This window comes from Mustela nivalis (genome assembly GCF_964662115.1).
Source record: "Mustela nivalis genome assembly, chromosome: 6".
NCBI classification, from domain to species: Eukaryota; Metazoa; Chordata; class Mammalia; order Carnivora; family Mustelidae; genus Mustela; species Mustela nivalis.
In genome coordinates this window covers 47,090,931-47,103,824 of record NC_139025.1, presented here as the reverse complement: position 1 = coordinate 47,103,824, position 12,894 = coordinate 47,090,931, and the positions used below count along the sequence as shown (strand labels likewise).

The 12,894-nt window shown below is 42.4% G+C and overlaps 1 protein-coding gene across 2 annotated transcripts in view; it reads left to right on the top strand.

Annotated features, from left to right (window-relative positions):
• The first annotated feature begins 2,922 nt into the window (after positions 1-2,922).
• GNG2 (G protein subunit gamma 2) overlaps positions 2,923-12,894 on the top strand; it is a 115,992-nt gene continuing 106,020 nt past the window's right edge. Inside the window, exon 1 of one of the 2 annotated variants that reach the window (XM_082735202.1) lies at positions 2,923-3,190. The gene's annotated coding sequence lies outside the window, so the exon portion shown is untranslated. The remainder of the gene's footprint in view (positions 3,191-12,894) is intronic. The other variant, XM_082735200.1, reaches the window with a different exon arrangement.

Genomic DNA, 12,894 nt, shown 5'->3' with positions numbered 1-12,894 from the left:
CTTCTCTCTTGGCCAAGCTACACCCGCATATTTTTCTTTCTTCTTCAGAAAAAGAGGCAGTTAGGACCAGTTGAAAGCAATGGGTTTAATGACAGAAAGAGAAGGATCTTAAAATCTTGGTTTCAGCTGTAAACAGAGGTTGTTTGGAAGTTCACAGCAACGGCCGGGTGAACCTACTAAGAGTTTTCTTTTTTTTAAAATTTTATTTATTTATTTGACAGACAGAGATCACAAGTAGGCAGAGAGGCAGGCAGAGAGAGAGATAAAGGGAAGCAGGCTCCCCACTGAGCAAAAAGCCCAATGCAGGGCTTGATCCCAGGACCCTCTGAGCTGAAGGCAGAGGCTTAACACACTGAGCCACCCAGGTACCCTACTACTAAGAGTTTTCTAAGGGCCAGAGGTAGAAGAGCTAGTCAGAAGGCAGCAGGCCAAATTCCTGGTAGATTTCATTGTCTGAAAGTGATTTTCCTATATAGAATACCACTATATAGGAACCACTCTCTACTGGTTGAGAGAGTGTGTGAGAAAGAGAGAGAAAGAGAGAGAGGATTAAAAAAAGAGACAGAACTGTTTGAATCCAGAGTTACCACCAAAATCCCCTAGTCTAAAATTAACCAGAGATTTGTTTCCATAATCTTTCCAGTCATTAATAATTGCGATTCTCATTTTTTTGTTGTTTAAAAAGATTTTATTTATTTATTTGACAGGGAGAGAGAGAGAGAGATTATAAGTAGGCAGAGAGCCAGGCAGAGAGAGAGGGGGAAAGCAGGCTCCCTGCTGAGCAGAGAGCCCCATGCAGGGCTCCATCCCAGGACCCTGAGATCATGACCTGATCTGAAGGCAGGGGCTTAACTGCTGATCAAACCAGGTGCCCCGATTCTCAATTTTTTTAAGCCTTGCATCATATTTAATGTATTTAAATTTTTCTTTAAAAGTTCCTGGTAACCTTTGACATGAAGACTTGTGATTTGGAGGAAGTTCATGTCTGATTTCCACTGGATTGCAGGACACAGTGGGAATCTATATGTCCATTCTTTCTCCCTCCTACAATTCTGTTTGCTGGTGATTCAAAAGTAGTTCTTTATTTTTAATCTTTAAACAATCCATTTTGTAATTTTCTGATGTTAGTGAGGTGACATACGGATCCTTTTTGATCAAAGATTTCCAGAAAGAAAAGCAAACTCTGTTCACAGATTATTCAATCAAAACACAGGGTAGGGCGCCTGGGTGGCTCGGTGGGTTGGGCCGCTGCCTTCGGCTCAGGTCATGATCTCAGGGTCCTGGGATGGAGTCCCGCATCGGACTCTCTGCTCAGCAGGGAGCCTGCTTCCCTCTCTCTCTCTGCCTGCCTCTCCGACTACTTGTGATTTCTCTCTGTCAAATAAATAAATCTTTAAAAAAAAAAAAACACACACACAGGGTATACTAGGACTGTCTAGGACCATTTCATAGAAATTAAATTCTATACCTTCCATGTTAATGTGCTGTGGTCTCAAGGTGGGTTAGGAAGACCCGCTGGAGGATTACAGCAAGACTGGATTAAAAAGGTGGAGCTGGGGATTAACTCCTTGGTTAGGGAAGATTAGCTTTCCGTGCACTGAAAACTAGAGAGAGGTTTCTTTTTTTTTTTTTTTTTTTTTTAGTTTATGTGCTGCCGAAGCGAGCACTAGAGAGAGGTTTCTTAATAGCACTGCAGGGATACAGGAAGGATTTTCCCATGCCTCCAGGCCATGATTAATCTGTAGTTTCCCCCAAAGCAGCTTGTATTAATATTGAGGCTGAATAAATTTTCACCAAGATCATGGGGGTATAGTGGTGAATGTACTAACTTTGGGGAATTCAGAAACCAAGGAAAGGTCCTGATGTGGCCACTGATGATCAAAGTCTCATGCTGTCTCTCAGTTCCCACATCCTCTAAGAATAATAGGAGCTAATACGTATGAATGCTTTCTAAATCCCAGGAACTATGAGCATTTTGTGTACATCTCTTTAATCCTCACAGTCTCCTGTGGGCTGGGACTATAATCCTGTTTTGCAGGTGAGGAAGTGAAAGACCATAGAAGTTGGTTTCTCCAAGTTCATATGGTCAGTATGACCGCTTGGATTCCAATCCTGGTAGACAGACTCTCTTACCCTGAACATTACACCATGTCCTAAAATGAGGGAAAAGGATTAGAGGATGGTGAGGGTCCAGAGAGCCCTACCAGTATGAGTCTGTGAGTGTGTAGGTGGGGGGGGGGGGGAGGCAGAGGCAGAAATCTCTCTCTAGGCTGGGAATACACACCATTCGGATCTAGCCCATTCCCTCACACCACTGAGAAATCTTTTGGGAATACGTCTTCACTGCTAGGCTACAGGTAGCAGTGTGGGACTTGGTTTGGCTTGGTGCCCCACAAGGATACTTAATCAGGGCCATTCCTTTCTGAGCATGTGGGTTAAGTAAGATCTCAGTGGTAGTGGGACCTTGGAGAAATGAAACTGCCGGAATGTTGGCGACAGAGCAAAATGCTGCAGCAAGAAGCTGCAAGCTGCAGGCTCCCAGCCGGCTGCCTTGAGAGGGACCACGTAGAGCAGGAGCAGCCATTGAGGCTGGTGCTGGATTTCAGGGCCAGAACCTGGCCAGCGGCTGTGGCCCCCCAACACCAGCAGCAGCAAGCAGCACCATCCACAGCTGGCCAGTGCAGGCTAAGCAGCCGGGGGCAGGAGGGGAAGCCCAGGGGGCGGACAGGCAGTGGCTGGAAGCTGTCGTGGAGGTGAGGGGAATGAGAAGGGGGAAGGAAGGAACAGAGGCACCAGAGGGACTTGGAACAAAGGGGGAGCGGGGTTCTGGTCACACTAGTGTGAGTAGCGCAGGAGGAGGCGAAAACGCGAGCTTGAGTGAGAGGGAAAGAAGCAAGCAGGGAAGAGCTACCCAGAAGAGGAGGAAGTGGGAGATGCGCCGCTTCCTGTAGAAAGCACGATGATTGAAGACAAAGCTGGGTGGGGACTAGTCCCTGGGCTGCAGGCGCCGCTGCTACACACGCACAGCGCACAGCGGCGGCCGCTCCGTGGCAGCTCCTACTACTGCTGGGCTGGGCGGCGCGGGGCGGGCTGCGCGGGGCGGGCTGAGCGGGCTGCTCCGGGGCTCGCCTGCACACTTCGGCTCCCACACAGGAGACCGGCCGCTCTCCGACCAGCCGCCGGCGCCAAGGTAAAGGGGACGCTTCTCCGCTTGCTCCTTTCTCCGTGAGAAAAGGACCCCCGCCTACGGTTTTTCGGGGCAGATTTCTGAGGAAAGATAGGGACTTGGCTTCAGGATTGGGGGAAAAGGATCAGGATGGGTTCTTTTAGAAGGGCTTTTGAGAATGATCAAATTTGTAGCACATTCGCCTTAAAAAAAAAAAAATCATTGGCGTCTAGCTTTAGTGATTCGTCAGGAAAGCACGCTACATGCAAGGAGCCCTTTGCATAGTTCTCTTGGAGGAAGAGCAGGGATCAGTTGAAATGAATTGGGGCTCTGAAGCTGTGGGCTCATCTGAGCGTGCAGTCCCCTCATTTTGAGGGTGTAAATGGTGGAAAACGTTGGTTGCATTATCTTTCCTACATATTTCACTGAGATGTCTTCTGTTTTGCAGTATAATGACTGATTTTAGTCTTCTTTCTGTTCTTCCTTCCTTCCTTCTTTTGTTTTTTGTTTTTGTTAAATCCTTTTGTACTCAGGATTTGCCAACAAAGACTGGAATAGCGTATGTGAGGGGCAATATTTACCATTTAAAAAAAAAAAAAAAAAAGGTGTCTTCCTCCCTGGGCTCTGTGCAGCTGCTTTCAGGGTAGCCTCAGAAACAGCTCCCATTTGCCAGTAGGTCTCCTCCTAAAGTTGCATCTTTTCTCAAAGGAGCCTGGCGGGTTTAACTTGTCCAGAATCAGATATGTATGGATTGGATGTTTCTGTGGATTTATTCATCTGTAGGTCAAGACGCATATTAACTTCAGTGAGGGACAAAATGTGGAAGTGGAGCAGGGTTATTTCTTTACCTGTATACGCCGTAAGCAGAGCCAGATAGTAAAATCAGAATGCAATTTTGTTCTTTGCTTATCTTGAGCCATGGGTCCTGTTAATGAGAGCCCATAACCTTGACTTGTTCAGATTTATGAATGATACCTAAAAGTCCAATAAATAGGTCTAACAGACTGGAAAATGACATTGTGAAATTTCTTTGGCAGGATATGGAGGAGGAAGAGTTTAAGACCCTAGTGAAGCATGATTTAAGAAATTAAGCTTTGTCTCTAACGGAAAGTGTGGGTGAGCAATAAATGGTCATTGATAAAAGGTTTTTTTTCCTTGAATTTTTAGAATGAAAGGATTAGAGGATTTTCAGAGGAAAGAAGGAATTGCTTATAGTGGAGTAAAAAACAATAAAAAGGTCATAGTTAGACACTCAAATTCTTAAAATGCAGTTTTTAAATCCTACATATGCCATTGAGAGTGAATATGTTTCCTCCTTTATTACCATTCTCAATTATGAAGAGCTTGTAAGCTCTCTTTTTTAATGCCATTTTTCTGAAACCGATTTGGTGTCTCAAAATTTGTGGTGTAGCAGCACGTTTTCAGAGATAAGACTCCTTAGTCACTAAAAAAAAAAAGTCACTTTTTAAAGCTTACTTATTAAATTAAACTTGTACTGTGCCTAAGGGGTAAAATATCACTGGTGTGGAAACCAATGGAGTTTCCTTGCAGATTCATTGAATTTAATCAAACCTGTAGGCGAGATAAGTCATTCCCTTTCTTTCATAGTTGCACCTCCCATTTCCCTCCTAAAGAATAAAATATGTAAAGATAATCTTCCACAGAGCAGGTGGAGGGTAGATCTTGGATCCAGAATGCCCCTAATCGGAGTTCCATGATCAAGCCGCATGTCATTAAATGAAGTAGAAAGTTGGGAATCTGGGCTGTATGAGGCTCCCCCCTTGGTCCTTACTCATCTACGGGCTGGATTTTCACTAGATTGTGCTAACACCCTGCTTTGTTTGGGGATGTGTACACAGTCTGTGTTCTTCTCCTCTGTGTGTTTCATAAGAGTGAGAAAATGAAACCTTGGCCCTTAGGCACAGGGGAGTCAAAACGACCCCCCATTCTCTTTCACAAAACAGCTGAGAGTTGCCTATTTTCTGCACTCCACAAAACATTTCCTTAATTGTTCGATTCCATCTTGAAGCACAACATTAGTGAGTAACAGCTGATCAGTAACTGTGATGGTAGAAGGTTTAGGAAAAAGATAAAAATGCTTCAGTGCTATAAAATGAGACTCTTTCCACTTGTTCTGGCCATATGGAATATTGAAAGACATAATGCTTTTGCTCAGAGTATTCCGGGGCCTTTGAGGGAGTCGACCTACACTGAAATTTTAATCATATGGTTTTTTTTTTCTGCCATATGGCCAATGGCTGGGTGGAAACATGACTCCCATTATTTCGTGGCCAGCCCTGGGCCTCATATGGTAGGCACGGAGTGAATGTATTTGGTTGACGGACTTTTTTAGCTCACTTCAGAAGGCAGGTCTAACTTTTAAGTATAAAAGCTCTATCGTCAAAGCAGAAAGCCAGTTCAAAAAGACAGCTGTGGGTAAAATAAAAGAACATCGAGGTGTGAAAAGAACACGGGCTTCGAGAGTCAGGCAGATCTGCCTTTAAATCCTACCTCTGGTTTTTACTATTTGACCCAGCACGTTAACGTATAAACTTTAGTTTCTTCGTTGTAAAGACAAGCTAATAGTGCATAATCAAGGTTTGATTTTTGTTTGTGTTGTGGTGTTTTGATTTTGCTTTTGTGTGTGACTATGTGAGTGCCTGGAGCCTAGTAGGTACTCAGATGTCAGTTTTCCTTCCCTGGTGGCATAAGGAAAAGTTAGGATGTTGTTCGCCGTTGCCACCACTGCCAAGGTTCCAGGAGACATATATTTTTTTTCTTTATTGGGGTAAATATGTATAACATAAAATTTCCCATTTTAACTATTTTTAAATAAACCTTCTGTGGCATGAAGTATATTGACGTTGTTGTATAACCATTACCACTAATCCATCTGCAGATCTTTTTCATTTTCTCAAACTGAAACTATTCCCACTAAACAATAACTCCCCATTTCCTTTTCCCCACAACCCCTAGCAACCGCCATTCTACTCTCTGTCTCTAGGTACCTCATACCCGTGAATCCTGTAGTATCTATCTTCTCCGGCCTGGCTTCATTCACTTAACCATAATGTCTTCAGAGTTCATACATGTTATAGCAGGTGTCAGAATTTCCTTCTTTTGGGGGGCTGGATGATATTCCATTGTGTGTATATGCAATGCATTGTTTATTCATTCATCTGTTGGACACCAGGTTTGCTTGCATGTTTTAGCCATTATAAATAATGCTGCTGTGATCATGGGTGTACAGTTATCTGTCTGAGTCCCTGCCTTCACTCTTTTTGGGTACCCAGAGTTGAATTGCTGGATCAAATTGTAATTCTACTTAATTTTTTGAGGAATGACCATACTGTTTTCCACAGTAGCCGTACCGTTTTACAATCCCATAGCAGTGCACTGGAGTTCCGGTTTCTCCTCACCCTCACCAACACTTGTTATTTCTAGGGACTTTTGTTTTTCTTGATAGTAGCCATACTAAGGGGTATGAATTGGTATTTCTTTGTGTTTGACATTTGCATTTCCCTAAGGATTAGATGTTGAACATCTTTTCATAGGCCTAGTGGCCATTTGTAAATTTTCTTTAGAGAAATGTTTACTCAAATCCTTGGCTCGTTTTTTAATTGGATTGTTTTCAAGGAGACATTTTAAAATGGACACATCTTAACACAGTGTGTCCTAAAGATCCTGATTATAATATTTGAATTTCATCTCCTGCATATACCAGTATTATCCCTGCCCAAGTAAAATACTTCTCTCAGAAGTAACTTTTAAAATCAAAAGGAGAAAGTAAGAAAATCTGCATAGCTCCTGATAATTGGTGATATCAAGAACCTGATGGTGAAATTCAATCCCTATTGTAGACAGTCACACTCGTGACCCTTCTGCTCACATGTGGACCAGACTACTACAAAGGAGGCATTGGGGCACTGTCCTTTCAGCGTCTTTCTAGTTTCTTCTCATCAGCTGGATGAGAAAGAAATGCTCAATAGTTGGCAGTGTCAGGAAAAGGAAAGAGCATCTGAAGTGCTAAATTGTTTTCCAGCTCTTTATAATGGAGAGGATTAACCTATGGAGAAGGAGCTATAATCGTTAAATAACAATAGGTTTCTGAGAGAGGTTTCTACTAACGAAATGGGATTCTAATCTGAATTCCACTTTTGAAAATGGAGAATCCTTCTGGGTTTCATTTCTCACTACACATTTCACCCCCTGATTCTGAAACTGGTGAGGCAGTGTATGGCCAGGGCTGAGGGGAGTTGGACAGGAAGATGAAGGGGGACTCTTAAGAGAAACAATATCTGGAATTTATGGTTGGTTAGAGGTTGACTTTGAATGGTTTGAAGAGCTCCTGAATGATCATATGTGAAATTCTTGTAATGCACTCTTTGTGTGTGTTTTTTTGGTTGAATAATGAACCCCATTTTGTTTACTTTGCCAATCTGTTTTTTCTACAATTACTGGGTTTACTAGATCCAGGTGGAGAAGGGAATTACAGAGTTGTGTTAAGACTTAACCCCTGGCCTGGGGCGCCTAGGTAGCTCAGTGGATTAAAGACTTAACCCCTGGCCTGTGACCTCATGGAATGGTACAACTGAGAAGACCTGGAGATGAGCTTGGTATGTATCAAACTCTCCATGGTGGATAATAGAAGTGGCCCAGAAATTAAGTTACCTTTTTAGAGTTGCACAGATGATTAATACCTTACGTTCTAATTCAATCTCCATTTCACCTCCCTTTGTGTTAGATCAAATGGACAGAGAAAGTCTTTACACTTTGTCATTTTTAAAATTTTAGGACAAAATTATTTTCTTTAAAAAGAAGACCATAATGTTTAAATTTAACATTCTGTGTAAGTATGCAGTTTCTGCATTCAAATTTATTTCAGTGTAAAGATGGCACAGTGGGATTTGAGATTCAGATTTTCAGGTAAAAGCATTAGAGATGTGTAATGTTCCCCCAACCTCTTATGTTAAAGAAAATAAGTTGTATTTAATGAGAGTCATTGTTCAGACAATCCCTAGGGGACTTCATTAAACATTAAAAAGAGGGAGCTCAATCTTAAATTCTAGTGATAACATATTTCTTAGAAATGGTACCACTGTATGCCAAGGTTTGAGATATGACAGGATCAGCTCTTTTATCTCTTGGCAAATATATGTAAACAGTCAAGCTCTCTTACTGGAGAGGCTTGGGAAAACCAGTCCCTTGACCCCTTCCTCCCTGTTCCTTTGGCCTTTATTTGTCTCCCTGCAAGCCTGGTTGTCAGGGTCAGACCTTCCCACAATCCTCTCTTCAAGCACCTGGCATTCAGTGCTAATGAAGAAGCTCTAGAGCTGGGTTCTACTGCAACGTTAGCAGGGCCATTGCTATTTTTTGAAGCCCCTTTTCTTTTTTTGAATTTCATATTTTACTATCCCCTATACATTTTCAGTAAATCCATTAAGCCCAAGTCCTTCCTTTATTTATTACAGGCGTATTTATTATTTTTTATTCCTTTATTTATTTATTGCTTTTGTTTGTCTGAGAAGGCATATATTACAGGCTTCCTCAGCCTCATTACTTACCACCTTAAAATTTCTCTGTGTCTCTATTTATTCTCTTTCCCGGTTGTCCTAGGTCAAATTAACACAGCCTTTTGCTGAAGCTATGAGTAAACTCTACTTGCACTCTCTTTTCTATTTCCTTTTACATTTAGGGGACTATGTTCTGATAATAATTCTATTCCTTTCCTACGTATTTGGTTCCTTCCCTTTATTGATCCTTTCCTCTTTGCCTGTAGATGTGGTTAGTTCACACATATAAATTCAAAATTAAACCTGCTGCCAACAAAGCTTCCCCTTGACTTTTATAAACTCTACTAACTTAATCTCTCTCTAACCTTAGGGGAAGAAAAATAGTTTTCCCACTACCCTTCTAAGTTCTCATCTGGGAACCCTGTAACAAAAGGAAGATTAAAAAGAGAAAAAGCACACAGGTTTATTAATATGTTATACCTCATGTATATCCATGGAAAAGTGAGTAACTCTCAGCGGTGGCTTAGAATTCAGGCTGAAATACCATCTTCAGCTAAAGACAGAGGGGGAGAAGTGGAGGAGGCCAGTTATGGGGAGGTGACCAGGTAAAGTATGGTAAATAAGAGTAAGATTTTTTATGCAGACTTAAATTCATGCCTGTCTACTGACTAGAATCTAGTGATTTAGTCATACTTGCCTTTCAGGTAGGAGAGAGAGGCGCCCTTATAAGTGGAGATTTCCTTTATAAATGTAAATTTCCTTTACACAAGCGGTAACTTCTAGTCTGTTTTCAGAATTTCTCCTGTGTCTGCTGTTTCCCAAAATAACCTGCTCAAAATAATCCTTATGTCAAGGAGGCATATTTTGGGGTGGCACATTCTGTCACCCTTCATAGTTCTCTGGAGGCTCCCAACTTCCCCACTGACTCCCAGGTTCTATTCCCTAAATATGTTTGTTCTCAAGATTTGAATTTTCTGCCCCTTAATTTCTCCCTCTCCCTTTATAAAATCTTTTCTATGATTTCTGTCATTATCACCATGCAGGTCAGTTCCAAATCTGATCCTTCATCCTGATCACTCATCTGCTTTCTAAACTTGTACATCAAGCACCCTACAAACATTCAAGCCACTGAAAGTGAAACTTAAATGTCCAAATCTGTGCTACCATTGCCTTTCCCCACTCAAAACCAGCTCTTTCCTGATTCCCTGACTATTAGTGACACCCCATTCTTTCAGTCCCTCATTTATAAAATCTCAATTTTGGTGTTTCTCAAAAAACAGTTCAAGTTATAGCCAATCCCATAGCTTTTTGCACTGTCATTGGGAGCATATCTTGACACTATCTACTCTTTTCCATGTTGATAACTGGTGTCTTAGTTCAGGACCTCCTAACCTCCAGCTAGGCTGGTTGGTTTGTGTTCTTGCCTCTCTCTAGAAAAACTTTTCTACTTCCTCTTCCACACTTCACCCCACAGTCTTACTTCTCTGAATAGCCAAATTCCATTTGTTCTGTAGATGCTACTTCTTCCATGAAGCCTTCCTGTGTTTCTTCTCTGCCCTCCCCACTAAGAAACAATCTGTACCTCCCCTGAAATCTTTTGTTCTTTCTTCACAGCAGTTAGCACATTCTAGTGTGTATAATGGCAGTCTGAATTTTTTCCCCTTCATCCAGCTCTTTGAGGACAGTGTCCACACCCAGTTCTATCTTTGTCTTCCTTATAGTATACAAATACAGTTTTATGGGGGTTTTTTGTTTGTTTGTTTGTTTTAAAGATTTTATTTATTTATTTGACAGAGATCACAAGTAGGCAGAGAGGCAGGTAGAGAGAGAGAGGGAGAGAGATGGGGAAGCAGCCTCCCTGCTGAGCAGGGAGCTCAATGCAGGGCTCTATCCCAGGACCCTGAGATCATGACCTGAACCAAAGGCAAAGGCTTTAACCCACTGAGCCACCCAGGCGCCCCTGTTTATTTGTTTTTAATTTCAGCTTTATTGTGGTATAATTGACAAATAAAATGGTAAGATATTTAAAATGTACAATGTGATGATTTGGTACATGTATACATTGTGAAAATATCCTCATTATTGGGTTAATTAACACACCCCTCACTTCACATATCTGTTATTTTGTGTGTGCGTGTGTGTGTGTGTGTGTGTGTGTGAATATTTAAGTTCACAAATGCAGTTTGTTTATAATTCATTTATTTATTGAACTTTTTTTTGTCACTTATTTTTGTCACTAGGATAGATATTCTAGGAGCTCTCTAGGAGCTCAGAAACTACAGGGGAAGCAGGCAAATGCTGACATAATTACACTCCAGTTGGTCAGCTTGTCCACAATTCTTAACTGCATGTCTGCAATGTGCCACGTGTCCTGCAAGGGGCTGGGGAGACTTGGATGAACAAAACAGGCCAGTTCTTTGTTTTCTTGGAACTCATATTCTAGTGTTGGGAGAGATCCAGTAAACACATAAACAAATGGCTTTTAGATCTGGCTGCATATTCAATATTGCTGAGGGGTACTTTGGAAAAAAAAAAAAAGTACCCAGGTCCTAACCTCAGCCCAGGCTGATTAGATCATAGCCAGGTGTGGACCCCATCAACAGAAACATTTTCTAATACAAGAAAATATCTGGTAGTGAGAAGTGTGGGGATGGATGAAGATAGAAACAGGTTGAATGATGGAGATTGTGCATATGATGGTGGTGGTGATAGAAATGTGTAATCCCTGAAGACCTCGTGGTGAGGAGAACACCATGTGAGGATCTGGGGAGAGAGGGTCCCCAGGCAGGTGCAGGTGCCTTCCTGATGTAAGGATGTGGTGAAGTCCCAGAGGAAATGTTCTTTTCATCTACGTGTATAATAATCTATGAAATAGGTCTTTCTTCTCCAGAAAGCAGCTTTTTTTTTTTTTTTTTTAAGATTTTTTCTTTATCTGACAGAGATCACAAGTAGGCAGAGAAGCAGGCAGAGAGAGAGGAGGAAGCAGGCTTCCTGCAGAGCAGAGAGCCCGATGTGGGGCTCGATCCCAGGACCCCGGGATCATGACCTGAGCCGAAGGCAGAGGCTTAACCCACTGAGCCACCCAGGCGCCCCCAGAAAGCAGCTTTTGCATTAAACTAGGCAGACTCCAAATGCAGCATACTTGGTGGCTCTGTTGAGTACTTGGTCTGGGTTAAATTTTATTCAGATCAAATTGATTTACACAGTCAGGAAGACTGCTTTGTTTAATTGTATTTTCCTACACCACAGTCGGCACTACAGGGCTTGTTATCTGAATTAAATGCCGACGTTATTGTTTAAAATAACCTTAGGAATTTGGTATTATCTCTTAGATGGACAAAGTAGAGAAAGCAATGATTTCTGCCCTTAATTCTGTTTGGGGGAACCAAGGAAAACCTTGCAGAGGAGTCATTCAAACCACACAGAGTCAAGCGCTTGCTCGTGGTTGAACAAGCAAAGCTCAACACCTTTCAGCAATCAAGTTGAGAACTGGCATTTGCCAGGCATGCTGTTTGTGCTGCTGTGTGCTGAGTACTTTATGTACATTACTGTTTGCCATGAGTTTTAAAAATCACCCTATGAGATGGGAAGAGTGTTTTTCTATTAGGGCACTTTTGGCTGCTGGTAAAGGAACACCATACCAAAATGGCGTAAACAATGGAATTTGCCTCAAGAGGTCCTGAAGGAAAGGTAACCCCAGAGTTATTCACAACTGGTCACTGTTTTTAGCAACCTGCATTCTTTCCCCCCCCTGTTCTGACATCTTCAGCAGGTGGGTGCACTCTTCTTAGGCTTCTCCCCTCCCCATGCTGAGGTGGCTGCTTTCAGACTAGTGGCTGGATTTCAGTATCTAGAGGCACAGTAAAGGGACTCATTTCTTTTCACGTACCTCTTATTAGTGTGACAGAAAAGCTGTCCCCAGCTGAATTCCCCTCACAGTTCACATGCCTTATCTCGAGAGACTAGGCAGATGGAACTGCTGTGACTAGCTCACGTGAGAGCTTCCTCCTGAGGCAGTGGGGGTGGAGGGGGAAGTGGCGGGGTGGGGAGGTGGGGACAGCAGCCTTTCCTCTCCGGAGAGCACAGCCACCAGATCCCAGAGAAAAGGTCTGGTTCTGTTAGCAAAGAAGAAGGAGTTAATGATTATCAGGTAGGCCATGGTGTCATGGAGTCCGACATGGAGTAATCCTGGTTTATAAGTGAAGATATCAAGGC